A 15189-nucleotide genomic window follows, 5' to 3' on the forward strand; every position below is an offset into this window, starting at 1 on the left:
AGTTCACCTCGATGGTTAGTGAAAGGAGAGGAAAGCCAAAGATGGTGGTGAACATTAAAATCTTCAAGGATGGAGATCTCCGCGAAAGGATAGAGGGCTTTTGATATACTCATGTATAGTACACACACACACACACACACACACACACACACACACACACACACACACACACACACACACACACACACACACACACACCTAAATCTCATCAAAATAAAAATAAGTTAAAAGGTAAGAAACAAATGCACATACATACAGAATATACAAACAGGAACAAAGTAACACTCCTACCGAATTCTATCAAAATAAGTAGTTGAAAGTATAAATATGGTAATATATATATATATATATATATATATATATATATATATATATATATATATATAGAACGTGGTGGCGTAGTGAGTAAGGTGGTGGTGGTGAGTTTGGGCAGATGTCCATTCGTAGGTTCTAAGCCATCTTGAAACTTAGTCATGTGTTGAGTGGCTTGTAATTACCTACATATCACCAAACCACACCACACCACACCAGTCACACACACCACACACACACACACACACACACACACACACACACACACACACACACACACACACACACACCGCGTAGTGTAGTGGTTAGCACGCTCGACTCACACTCGAGAGGGTCCGGGTTCGAGTCCCGGAGGCGACGAGGCAAATGGGCAAGCCTCTTAATGTGTAGCCCCTATTCACCTAGCAGTAAATAGGTACGGGATGTAACTCGAGGAATTGTGGCCTCGCTTTCCCGGTGTGTGGAGTGTGTTGTGGTCTCAGTCCTACCCGAAGATCGGTCTATGAGCTCTGAGCTCGCTCCGTAATGGGGAAGACTGGCTGGGTGACCCGCAGACGACCGAGGTGAATTACACACACACAGACACACACACACACACACACACACACACACACACACACACACACACACCGCGTGGTGTAGTGGTTAGCACGCTCGAGCACAATCGAGAGGGCTGGGTTTGAGTCCAGGAAAGCGGCGAGGCAAATGGGCAAGCCTCTTAATGTGTGGCCACTGTTCACCTAGCAGTAAATAGGTACGGGATGTAACTCGAGGGGTTGTGGCCCCGCTTTCCCGGTGTGTGTGTGTGTGTGATGTGGTCTCAGTCCTACCCGAAGATCGGTCTATGAGCTCTGAGTTCGCTCCGTAATGGAGAAGTCTGGCTGGGTGACCATCAGGCGACCAAAGTGAATTACACACACACACACACACACAGTAGCTCAGTGGTTAGAGCGCTGGCTTCACAAGCCAGAGAACCGGGGTTCGATTCCCCGGCCGGGTGGAGATATTTGGGTGTGTCTCCTTTCACGTGTAGCCCCTGTTCACCTAGCAGTGAGTAGGTATGGGATGTAAATCGAGGAGTTGTGACCTTGTTGTCCCGGTGTGTGGTGTGTGCCTAGTCTCAGGCCTATCTAAAGATCGGAAATAATGAGCTCTGAGCTCGCTCCATAGGGTAACGACTGGCTGTCTCGTCAGAGACTGCAGCAGATGAAACAGTGAACAGTGAACACACACATCCGGAATATGTTGGACCAATTTTGGGAAGAGCCAATCCGGGTTACTCAAAAAATCCGAATTACCTGAGAAATTTATTGCTCCACATTTTGCATCCCCTGTTATACCACTGACGATTGATTTGGTATGTGCATTGTCTTATGTATATAGGTTCTACTTTCATGGCAAGCCCACGCTCACACACACACACACACACACACACACACACACACACACACACACACACACACACATGGGAGTGATCGGAGGTGTGAGAACCTCCACACTCCAAACGACAGAGCGGGAACCACACAAAGGCCAGCCATAGCAGCCGCCAACGCATCCCACCACACACACATAGCTACCAGGCCTGGCCCCCAGTGACCACACACCCACATGCTCCCAGAAAGAGTAAAAAAAAAAATGGATAGACCGGTAAGAAATAAATTACCAAATTCAAAATATGTTGATGAGGCCCAGGGAGCAAAGCCGAAAGTGGCCAGTCAAAGCATGAGTCCATCTTCAACGGGCAACAATGCAAGGTAGATTGGTAATGTTGGAGAAGAGATTTGAGGAGTTGGTGAAGGAATTAAAAGTTCAGAGGAGTGAGGAGGAGCAGGATAGAGAATTCCGCAAGGCTTTGAAGGAAAGAGTTAAGAGACTGGAGGAAAATGAAAAACGATTGGTGGATGAGAATGCACACTTGAGAGTGGAGGTTGAAAAATACAAGAGACGGTTGGAGGAGAAAATGGAGAGAGTAGTAAAGGAGAAAGATGACTTTAAGGAAATGATTAGTGAGCAGAATGAAAGGTTTGAAAGGAATGGGAACTGAAGAAAACACAATGGACTGAGTCGAGGGAAGCAGAGATGGTTGGATTACAAGAAATAATTAAAGATCAGTTGAAGGAAGACAAAAAAGAAAGGTCCAAGGAACTGGTTAATGTAATGAAGAATAAGGAAACATTGATAAGGAAATAGCAGAAAAGAAGAAGTGTGTTAATATTTGGGATGAAAGAACAAAATATAACATATAAGCCTAAGAGAATTAAGGAAGAATTAAAAACGGTAAGAGATCTGTTCAAAAATCTAAATGATGATGAAAAAAGACCTACAAGAAGAAGTGGAAGAGATCCATAGACTGGGTCCGTATAAGGAGGGAGTGAGCAGACCGATTAAAGTAGTACTGAAGTCACAACAATCTGCGGAGGATATCCTATATAGAACATCAAAGTTAAGAGATAGAAGGTTGTAAAGAGGTGTTTGTGAGAAAGAATAGAAATGAGGAAGAGAGGAGAAGATATAAGGAATTGGTGGAAGAGGCGAGAAGGAAAAATGATGAGCGGTCTGAGGAGGAAAGAGAAAAGTTTTTGGAGAGTTATAGGAGAGAGAGTCAGAAAGTGGTATGTGGAAAGAAGGAATGCGGAGGAACCCCTAGAGGAGCAGTGGGTGGACCGTAATGTATACTAATATAGATGGGATACTGTCAAGTAGATTGGAATTGCAAGACTATATGATGGTGGAGAAGCCTGATATAGTGTGTTTGACTGAGACAAAATTGCATGAAAAACAAAGATAAATTTGGATAATAAATATAATATATGGAGAAAGGATAGAGAGTAAAGGTGGAGGAGGAGTTATGATTATGACGAAGAAATAAATAAATGTGGATAAGGTTTGGTATGGGAAGAACAACGCAGAAGTGATAAGCATAAGGATAAAAAGTGATGGAAAAGAATTAATAATCATGGTGACCTATGTACCTCCTAAAACAAATTCTTGGACATTAAGGAATACGACAATATGATCAAGGATACTTTACAGAGTTTGGAAAGTGTATTATCTGGAAAAAGAAAGGTGATACTAGTAGGAGATTTTAATTGTAAGGAGGTGGATTGGGAAAATCTAGTAAGTGGTGTTGGAGAGGAAGCATGGGAGAGAGATTTCTTAATCTAATGATGGAAAATATGATGGAACAGAGGGTGAAGGAAAATACTAGATATAGAGGAGATGATGAACCGGCTAGACTGGATTTGGTGTTAACAAGAGAAGTGTACCTATGTGGAGATATACAATACAAGTGTCCTTTGGGAAAGAGTGATCATGTGGTTATGGAAATGCAGATAGCAACAACACAGCGAAGGAAGGACGAGACATACAGGAGTGGTAGATTGAATTATAGAAAGATGGACACAGAAAGTTTGAAAAATTATTTCAGAAAATTAGATTGGGAGGAGATGTTACAAATCAGAGAAGTGCAAAAAAATATGAGATTTTTATGAAATATTATAAAGAAGGAGTTATGAAATTTGTACCAAAGTATAAACCGAGAGAGGAAGGAAGAAAGGATTGGTTTAATGCAACTTGTGTTAAGGCTAAGGAAAAGAGAGATGTGGCTTGGAAAAGATGGAAAAGAGCAGGAATATACTAAATAAGGAGAATTATAGAGTGGCGAGAAATGAGTATGTGAGGGTAAGGAGGAGGAAGAAAGAAAATTTGAAAAAGATATTGTAGACAAGAGTAAGGAACATCCAAAATTGTTTTACAGGTTCATAAATGGTAAACTTAAAAGAGAGAGTCCATTGAAAGATTAAAAGGAGAGCAAGGGATAGTAGATGACCCTAAGAATATAGCGGAATTGCTAAATAATAGGTTTCAGCAAGTATTTACTGAAGAAACAATGTTTGTAAAGCCTCAGAATGTACAAGGAAATGTGCACATGGATGACATTAAGATACCTAAAAGGAGTTATATAAAATGTTGGAGGAACTTAAAGATGATAAAGCGATGGGACCAGATGAAGTTTCAGGAAAATTATTGAAGGAGTGTAGAGAAGAATTGATTGATCCATTATATGATATTATAAGGTGTTCATTAGAAACAGGGAAGTACCAGTAGAGTGGAAGAGAGCTGAAGTGGTGCCCATTTATAAGGGAGGCAGTAAGGAAGAGCCTCTTAACTATAGACCTGTGTCTCTAACAAGTGTGGTCGGTAAGATTTGTGAGAGGGTGATAAAGAAATATTGGATACGGTTCCTGGAGGATCATAAGTTATTATCGGATCATCAATTTGGCTTTAGGAAAGGGAGGTCATGTGTAACAAATCTACTGAGCTTTTATTCAAGAGTGGTTGACAAAATACAAGAGAGAGAGGATGGATGGACTGTGTATATTTGGATTTAAAGAAAGCTTTTGACAAGGTACCTCACATGAGACTGTTATGGAAATTAGAGATTTATGGAGGACTGAAAGGAAAAGTGTTAAAGTGGATGGAAAACTACTTGAGATGGAGGGAGATGAGAACGGTAATAAGGGATGCAAAGTCGGACTGGTTGGTGGTGGAGAGTGGAGTCCCACAAGGCTCAGTGCTGGCACCAATACTTTTCCTTGTATATATTAATGACATGCCAGAGGAGTAAACAGTTATATTAATTTGTTTGCGGATGATGCGAAGTTGTGTAGGTGTGTGAAGAGTGAAGAAGATTGTGAAATTTTACAGGCAGATCTGGATAAGATTTGGGAGTGGAGCAAGAGGTGGCAAATGGAATTTAATCTGAGCAAAAGTCATGTGATGGAGATGGGGAAGAGTGGAAGACGGCCAAGAGGGTCATATAAGATGGGTGAAGAAGTAGTGTTGAAAAAGGTGGAAAAGGAAAAGGATTTGGGAGTGATAATACAAGACCATGGGCAGTTTGAGGCTCATATTGATAAGATGTTTGGAGAAACGTATAATTTGATAAAAATATTGGATTAGCCTTCCATTATATGGATAAAGATATGATGAAGAAATTAATTAGTACGGTAATTAGACCAAGATTGGAATATGCTGGAGTGGTTTGGTCCCCTTATAAAAAGAAGCATATAAGGAAGTTGGAGAGATTGCAGAGAATGGCAACAAAAATGGTTCCGGAATTGGCAGAAATGACCTATGAGGAGAGATTAAAAGAAATGAATTTGCTTACCTTGGAACAAAGAAGAGAAAGAGGAGATTTAATACAGGTTTATAAACTGTTGAACGGACTGGATGAAGTGGATAATGAGCAAATGATGTTGAGAGAGGAAAACTTAAATAGAACTACAAGATCGCATAGTAAAAAGATAGCCAAGGGAATATGCTTGAAGGATGTGAAGAAATATAGTTTCCCACAAAGATGTGTGGAGGTGTGGAATGGTTTGAGTGAGGAGGTGGTGTCAGCGGGGAGTGTGCATAGTTTTAAAGGAAAGTTGGATGTGTGTAGATATGGAGACTGGGCCACACGAGTATGATACCCAGGCCCAGTAAAATTACAACTAAGTGAATACAACTAGGTGAATATATACACACACACACACACACAACACGTGCATTGAAAACATATAGGCCGATTCACACCGAAGACGAGGCACACGACGCAATGAGAGCAGGGCTGACTTTGAGATTATATATATATATATATATATATATATATATATATATATATATATATATATATATATATATATATATATATATATATATATATATATATATATATATATATATATATACATATATATACATACACATACATGTGTGTGTGTGTGTGTGTGTGTGTGTGTGTGTGTGTGTGTGTGTGTGTGTGTGTGTGTGTGTGTCCACCTAGTTCGACTGCTGGTCATCCAGCCAACCGTTCCCTTATGGAAAGAGCTCAGAGCAAAAAAAAAAAAAAAAAAATGATTGTGATGAAATCTGGTTGAGAATTTCTTTTGATTTGGAGAATATCATAGGGTATGTATTTATTTCGAGCGCAAATAAGGTATTGTTCAGGAAAATTTGTCACCGTTATTCAATTCTTAATGGTCATACCATATATGCAATAACACATTTTGATGACATCAAACTTCATTATTATGTTAGATTTTAATGGTAGGGAGAGGTATAAATGTAACGTTATTTGACAGTTTGGAGTTGAATTCCAAAGACGCTGTCTATCTGTCAATCTTTATGTGGATCACTTACTTACCAGGGAAATGTCATTGAACTGATTTCGATGAAATTTAGTAGGCATGGTTCTGTTGATCCGAGCAATGCCAGTTAAATCAGGTAGTATTAAAATGAATGAAAGTATTTATACTTTATAAAAAGGCCTATTATTGGTAGTAGTGTGTTCCTAATTTTTGTTCTATCTCAGAAGATCCCCTTCTTCATCATTCATTTGATGTTCACTGCATCAGGATGTGCTGTGAACTTACCAGTAACTCAATTGTGATTACACTAAACTTTGTTCAGTGTCTCACTTTCCGGCAGTGTTTCTTTGTATCTTGAAATACAAGGAGACAATCAAAGCCTGTCCTCTAAAGACAGCTCTCTTCCTTCTTACAAAACTACATGCATACATCTCTCACTTAAAACTATACACTATATATTGTGACATACTCCAGCGTCAGAAGGAAACCAAAAATATCACCAGGTCAAAGTACTCTTGTGGTATCAACCAATAAACTCTTCTCAACTTTATTAACTTATGCTACATCTTCTGTAAGCAACGACTAGACTAGCTTTCATGCCCACTGTCTTAAATGTTTCAAATGTTTCACTATATTGTTATAACTATATCTTTCACTTCCGATTATATGGAATTTTTTTGAGGACTTAATTTCTAAAATTGATCATATTCTGACCTCTCCTTTTTCCTAAGATGTACATTTTTGGAGATTTCGGTGTTTATTTGCAGTTTTATTTTTCATCTCCTTTCATTGATCATTGGGTGAAAAAGCACTTAACTTTTATCTCCTACCTAGAACAACTGCTGCAAGATACTATTCGTATTCTTGATTTGATTTTTTTTAACCTTATTTTTCTCCAGTCTCCATATTGTTATTCTATCTCCGTTAGGTTCCACTCTGACGTGCTGTATTTTTTGTGTGATTTTTGTAATAATGCCACGAGGCCCAGAGCTCACAAGGGAGAAAAATGCAGCAATAAGCTCACTTTATAAGGCAGGAAAGTCTAACAAGGATATATCAATCCAGACCAAAGTATCGTTGCAGTGTCCAGAGACGGACAAAGAAATGCAAGACAGCGGGAGGTGATTATCCCCCACTCCAAGTCAAGAGGACTGGACCAGCTAAAAAGATATCAAAAAGAACTTTGGTTATCCAAAGACAGGTGGAAGCTGAAACAAAAGTGAAGGAAAAAAATCCAAAACTCCTGCAACATATGTCTGTTAGGACAATACAACGCCGCCTCAAGGACGATTTGTCTTATGAGCATCGGGCACCACGACGCAAACCTCTTCTGACGGAGAAACAGAAAAACAATCGTGTGAAATTTTGTAAGAAATATCTGAATTGGGACAATGAAAAGTGGAAGAAGGTTTTGTGGACCGATGAGGCTACATTTAATGTTACTGGGAACCGAGGAGGTAAGGTTAGACCATCTGGGTGCGGACCCGCACCATCCCAAGTACACACAAGGGACAGTCAAGCACATTGATAGTGTCATGGTATGGGGTGCATTTGGGTACTATGGTTTGGGCAAGCTGTTTATATTACCTAAAAACACAACAGTGAACAAGGAATCATATTTGGAACTGTTGTGTGACCATCTCGGGGACTGCTTTGATGCCTGTAAGAGTGAGGTGTTCATGCAGGATGGTGCCCCAGCACACACAGCAAAACTAATCAAAGAATGGCTTGAATTTGTAGGAGTGGATTACATAAACGATTGACCTGGTAATGGTCCAGATTTTAATCCAATTGAAAATGTGTGAGGACTGATAAAACAAAGACTACGAGGACGTAACACAGCAACTGTGGAAAAGCTTGTGAAGGAGATCAAGGACATTTGGGACAACTTAGAACCCTCAATGCTCCAAAGACTGGCTGAATCTGTTCCTCGACGCCTTGAGAGCTTGTCCTGGTACCGCTGGCAACATCAATATGTTCTGGTGTGGCTGAAGAGAAACACTGGGGGAGCTTCCATGTGTTTATTGTAGGATACAAAATGTACTGGAAGCTTGGTAGCGAGCGGCCGTGAGGGAGGCTCGAGAAGTAGCCGGCGGCCAGAGAGACTTGTAGTCAGAGCGGCTAGATGAAGCTTGTAGCTAGCGTGATGATGCATAATTACAGTCTACACACTGGAGTGTGACTGTAGACAGTAGACTGTAGAACTAGACTGGCTGTGCAGGACAGGAGGACCAGTCAAAGAAGGAAGGCAATCGGATTGCCAAACTGAGTGTGGGCCTGTTCCTTAAGCTGCAGTTAGGAACCAGACTGAGCGTGGCGTCCCTTGGGGTAGCGGAACAATACACAGCCCCAGTACACCATACGGTAGAACATTACATTTCTCCTCGTTAACAAAGTAGTCTTTCTATGATATTGCTCGATCACGCTAACGAAGGTGTCCTCACTGAGCACTCTAGTCAATACGTAAGCACTTCAAAAAGAACAATAATGATAATAAGACATGTCATACAATGCACTGAGCAAAATAAATATCACATAAGTGTGAAAACAATTAAGAAAATATAGTTAGTTTGCAATTGAATAGCAAAAATATGATATAGTATGTATGTATAACATGGCTAAATAGATTAATTTGATGCTATTTTAAAAGTAAAATGCATTATTGATGAAAAATTTACACATTTATGGTAATGACTAGTAAATATAATATACAAGATTTGTATAAAGACATAGAAATGTTACATGATCATGCATAATTAAATCACTGGAACATAAGGAACAATGTTACATACATGTGTAAAAATGTGTTACATATGGTGAATAAAGTGTATATGTTATAAGTATTGTTTCTTGCCTATATTACATGTGATAATTGTGCAATATATATATATATATATATATATATATATATATATATATATATATATATATATATATATATATATATATATATTGTAATTGAGCATAATTGAAAAGCATGAAAAGATGATAATGTAAACTATAAATATCATAAATCACCTACATACCACAAGTAGAGTAGCTAATTCAACTTGGATAGAGCAGATAATAATGTATGACAGTAGAGGTGCTGCTAAAACAAAGTGTAATGAATGTTGCATTAATATTGAAGTTACATATATAGGTAGAATAAATATAATTGACATTAGCAAAAAAATATGTAGGTAGGGAGAATGAGAAAATGTTAGTGTAAATTTAGTAATAAAAAAGTAAAATGGGATGTAAAAAAATGTGACTGCAAAGAAATATTACCTACATTACATTAACCCGTAAACTGCGGCACTCACATTCAAAGGGTGTCTCCTGGTGCGGCTAAATCAGCGAACGATTGACTTTCAATGAATGATATTTACTTTATAAAGATGTTTCACAAATACTTCATTTAACAATTCTTTAACTCAAAATTTACTGTAGCTACCATATTTCAAAGTATTTTTCGCCACAAAAATGGATTTCTGGCAGTATTTGGAGGCATTGTGGAGAGTGGGATGGGAGGAGGGAGGTAGGGGAAGGCGTCAAGGGGGATACACACAGACCGCTTGTTGCCACTTCGTCGACGGGACAGCGTTGTCAACGCTCGAAGTTGAACTAATATAAAGATTCACTGTTGTCTCTCTCTCTCTCTCTCTCTCTCTCTCTCTCTCTCTCTCTCTCTCTCTCTCTTTCTCTCTCTCTCTTGCTTGCTTGCTTCAAGAGAAATAAATGATAAAACAAAAGTATTTTATTTTTATAATGCCAGTTTCCGTATAAGTAATATTCTTTCCATTATTCTGACACTAATATTTTGAATTGCAAATAAAGTGAATGGCATCAAAGTATATGGAGTAAATAACATACATATGGAATGGATAAATTGGTCAAATAAAAAAAGCATATGCACTGGTAATGGTAATGCGAAATATTGCTCTAGATCAGACATAAACATGGCCTATTATTTTCTCTCTCTCTCTCTCTCTCTCTCTCTCTCTCTCTCTCTCTCTCTCTCTCTCTCTCTCTCATACACTTTTTTTTTTTTTTTTTTTTTATAGTGGGGTGAAGAAGACAAGAATGAGCTAGCTAGAGGAAAAGTAGGGGTGAAGAAATGGGGTGAAAGAAAGTAGAAGAGAGATAGTTTGTGGGCTTAACCACAGTGCTATTTTTATTATATATATATATATATATATATATATATATATATATATATATATATATATATATATATATATATATATATATATATATATATATATATATATATATATATATATATATATATATATATATATATATATATATATATATATATATATATATATATATATATATATATATATATATATATATATATATATATATATATATATATATATATATATATATATATATATATATATATATATATATATATATATATATATATATATATATATATATATATATATATATATATATTTTATTTTTTTTTTTTTTTTTTTTGCAGTAACAGACTATCGTCCCTCATTCATTCATCTTTCATTCATATACGCAATTCGGGAACTGCATCTTCACCAGCAGGACCACAGCTTTCCCTATCAACACGGACTTTTGGGGAAGAGTGATCTGTCCACTGTGCGGAGAGAGAGAGAGAGTGCTTCTTTTGTGCTTTTGTCCCATGTGCTTCTAGTGGACAGGCTTCCCCAAAAGAGACACAGCTAAACCCTGTTATATATGACTGCTGGTGCTGCAGACCCGAAATTGCGGTATTTACATAGTCATGTTGGGTGATTATATATTAGGAATGATTACATGTGTAATAATCTTGACTTTAGGTAATTTTCATAAGTTATACATTCTTTCAAGTTAGTAGTTAATTAGGATTGCTTTTGTATTAATTTTGTTATTGGGTATAAGTTAGTTTTGTTCCTTTTAGTAGTTAGTTAGTTGCGTTAGTTTAGAGGAAGGATAAGGGTAAGGATCAGGTTGTAGATCGCTGTCTCGCTGTCGTCTTTCTGGTGGTCTCTGTGGAAAAACTGAACAAAATTAACGTTGCCTAGTAATTATTGGTTCAGGAATAACTTGGTGTATTACTTTGCTGGTTTTGGGGAACCATGAGTGTTCTCTTTCGTGGTTTATTATTAACCTGTTATAATGTTCAGGTTCAGTGACTCTCACAGCTTCCCAGGCTTTCTTAGCTTTTTGATTAATTGATATATTTAGTGGAGTAATGTTATATTTTGTGTGAAGCTCTTCCAGGGTTGCCTCACTATCTTCATTGCAGTTTATGAACTTTATTGCTTTATTTAGTACCACTTGCATGTTTCTTTTTTGTGTAAGTGACATTGCACATACTGGAATTGGCGGATATTCTAATATTGGTATTAATAGTGTTTTTACAAGGGTGGTTTTTATTTTAGGTGATAGATTGCGAAATCTTCTTAAGTTGGTTAAGACTGCATTACCTTTGTTTTTAATGTTTGAGCAGTGTCCAATCATTCCTGTGCGTTGCAGTTTTAGTCCCAGAAATTTACCTTGTTTGCAAGTGTCTAAATCTTTACCATTTACTTTAATTTTCATAGTTTTATATTGGGCAATAGGTATTATTTTAAATTTTTCCTCGCTTGTTTGAATTTTCCATGATTTTTCATATTTATTTATTCTTTCGATTTCTCTTTCAACTTTAATTTTAAGCATATTTTTGGATTTGCTTGGTGATGTTATGACCTGAGTAATATCGTCTGCAAATATAGTGTCAAGGCAGCCTGGCCCTGCCTGTGGTAGATCGTTGGTATATATTGAATACATTGTGGGGAGAGTACACTCCTTGAGGTACTCCACTTTTTAGTTCTATTCCATTGCTTCGGTCATTGCCAATTACAATTGTTGCTATTCTATTGTTTAAAAATTGCATAAGGTTTTCTCTAATATTGTGGGCATTTTAGTCTTATTAATTTATATTTTAATCCATCGTGCCAAACTTTATCAAATGCCTTGGCAACATCTCTTAATACTACGTAAACTTGGTGTTTGTTAGCCAGTGCGTTTGCAATAGTTTCATAGGTGGTAGCTATTGCTGTGTGCGTTCCTTTGTTTGTTCTGAAGCCATGTTGTCTTTCGTGTAAAATATTATTTTCTATTAGAAATGAGTTTAATCTTCCTTGTAGTATTCTCTCATATAGTTTCCCTGGGACTTCTAGTAGCGAAATTGGTCTATAGTTAAGTGGCTGAATTGGTGACTTATCTTTTTTAGGAATGAATTTTATTATAGCTGATTTAAATGCATTTGGAAAATACCCAGCTGAGTAGCAAGCATTGAATATGTTTTAAGTTGTTCTAGGGCTTTATCTGGAATATTATCTAATATTGATTTATTGATTTTAGAGGTTCCTGGTGCCTTGTTTTTAAATCTTCTTATATAACTTTTTATTTCGTCTTTTTCAATTTTTCTTGTTTGATAGTTTTCTTCATTTAATCTACTTAAATTTGATGTGGGAAAATTAGATACTCTTTCTTGGTTTACGTTTATGAAAGCTTCTATATGATCTGAATGATTTTTATCAAATTTATTTTCTTCTTCTTCAGTAATTCTAAATATATCCCTCCAAGTTCTTTCCAGTAAGTCACATTTTTCTTTATCTGTATAATATTTGTTCCCGTCTGAGTCTTTCATATAGTTGGTATGTATGATATTTTTACCTTTTAATACTTTGAATTTGTTCCAAAATTCTTTACTGTTTTTTTACTGTGATTCATTAAGTCTGCAACTTTCTCTTCCCAATTCTTATTATAGTTTTCTTTGCATCTTTCTCTTAGTTCATTTCGAATTCTAATATATTCTGTATAGGAACCATTGGTCCATCCATTTGTTAAGGCATTTTGTTTTAGTGTTTTAAATTGATGTTCTAGGTTTCTCGTTTCAGGAGTACTTTTTAGTTGATGGATGAATTTATGATTGCTTTTTGGGATAGCCTTGTCCATTGCCTTTTTTACACATTCCATCCATTCATTGGTTGCGTCTTCAAGATGTTCTATATCACTTTCGTTTAGTTCTTTTAATGTTATATATTTATTTAAAGTTTCATGAAATAATTCCCAGTTAGCTTTACTAGTTTTATATATTTGTGGTGTGTCATAGATAAATGGTTTTGTTGACAATCTGAAGATAATTGGTATATGGTCGGATGTAGTTAATTCCCCGGGTTCAGACATGCAATTTAGATAATGATGTTTGTTAGAAAAGATTTTATCTGGTGTTGTAGCAGAATTTGCACCTAAAAAAGTTGGGGAAAAAGGACCTAGGTGCATCATTTTACCCTTATTTATTAAGTTTACCAAACTTTTTCCTTTTATATTATTGTCTTTATTCCCAAAGTGGGTATGCCTTGCGTTAAGATCTCCAATAATGTATGTTGGAATGTTGTTACTTATGAGTTTATGGATATCAGTGAGTGGCAAATAGGGTCGTCTAGGTGGTAAATAAGTGGTAGAGATAATTACTGGACCCAGACTGGTATCAATCTCTACGGCTAATACATCTGTGTCGTAATCGTCATAAAGTTTATGTTTAATGTTATATTTAACAGCTATAGCAGATCCATCAGCAAGCTCTTCACTATGATTTATTTTATGTACATGATATCCCGGTATTTTTAATGATTCATTAGCTTTTAAGCCATGGCTATTCATTAAAATTAATTCTGGTTGGATTTTTAAGTAGTTTTCAATTAGGGATTGTTTATTTGTTCTCCAGTTCATGGTATTATGTTGTATTATTGTTAGATAACTTGTCATGATGGTAGTATTTTTTAATTCTGGGATCCCTAGGTTGGGTTGGTTGAATAAAAGCTCAGTAGATTTGTTACACATGACCTCCCTTTTCTAAAGCCAAATTGATGATCCGATAATAACTTATGATTGTGTGTGTGTGTGTGTGTGTGTGTGTGTGTGTGTGTGTGAGAGAGAGAGAGAGAGAGAGAAAGAGAAAGAGTGTGTGTGTGTGTGTGTTCAGTAGTTTTTCATTGTGTGATATGCTGTAAAACATTTTGTTGGACACAGTGGCACATCACACTCTCTGCACATAGTCGTGACCCTTGTGTTCACACGGACATGACAGTTGAGTTGCTAGTTCTTGTTAGTCCCTTCATTTTGATTTGTGTATCGGAGATGGTGGCGACTGATGTATTCGTAAGCCAGCAAACGATCTGGCCTTTCACCCGCAGGCTGCCCGCGGTGACCATGTCGGCTGTTGGTGACGGTACCGAACTCCTCAAGTAGTAGGGAGGCGGTGGCATAGTGGATAAGGTGGTGAGCGTGGGATCGGGCAGACGTCCACGCGTAGGTTCGAATCCCACCACGTACAGCCTTAAAACACTTTGCCATTTGTCGAGTGGTTTAAAGTTACCTACATGTCACCATGATACCCAGGTTCTAGGTGGTTACACTCAAGATGAGCTTGGGTGGTGATATGGGCCCTAATATGGGTACCACTATAAATAGAATTGCCTGCGCCAGTAATGGGCGAAAGCTGAACAGCGCTTCCCATACACTCTTCAAGTGTGCCTACAGGCGCTATAGGCCTTACCGTAAAAAAAAAAAAAAAAAAAAAAAGTTGATATGCAACGTTGTAGACAAATTCTTTGAATTTTAGCTTTCTAGCAGTGGGACCTGTGGTTCTTACCAGCCAAATGTTATATGCATTGAGCATAGTGACATCGACCATGTGGAGATAGAATTTATGATACCACTTGAATTTTTTTCTCAAGCACTCTAC

At 37.2% G+C, this 15189-nt stretch overlaps 1 protein-coding gene across 8 annotated transcripts in view; it reads left to right on the top strand.

The window, feature by feature from the left end:
• LOC123504522 overlaps positions 1-15189 on the top strand; it is a 115371-nt gene that overhangs the window by 11040 nt on the left and 89142 nt on the right. The gene's annotated exons all lie outside the window — the stretch shown is intronic.

The sequence above is a fragment of the Portunus trituberculatus genome, chromosome 16 (assembly GCF_017591435.1).
Source record: "Portunus trituberculatus isolate SZX2019 chromosome 16, ASM1759143v1, whole genome shotgun sequence".
Taxonomy (NCBI): Eukaryota; Metazoa; Arthropoda; class Malacostraca; order Decapoda; family Portunidae; genus Portunus; species Portunus trituberculatus.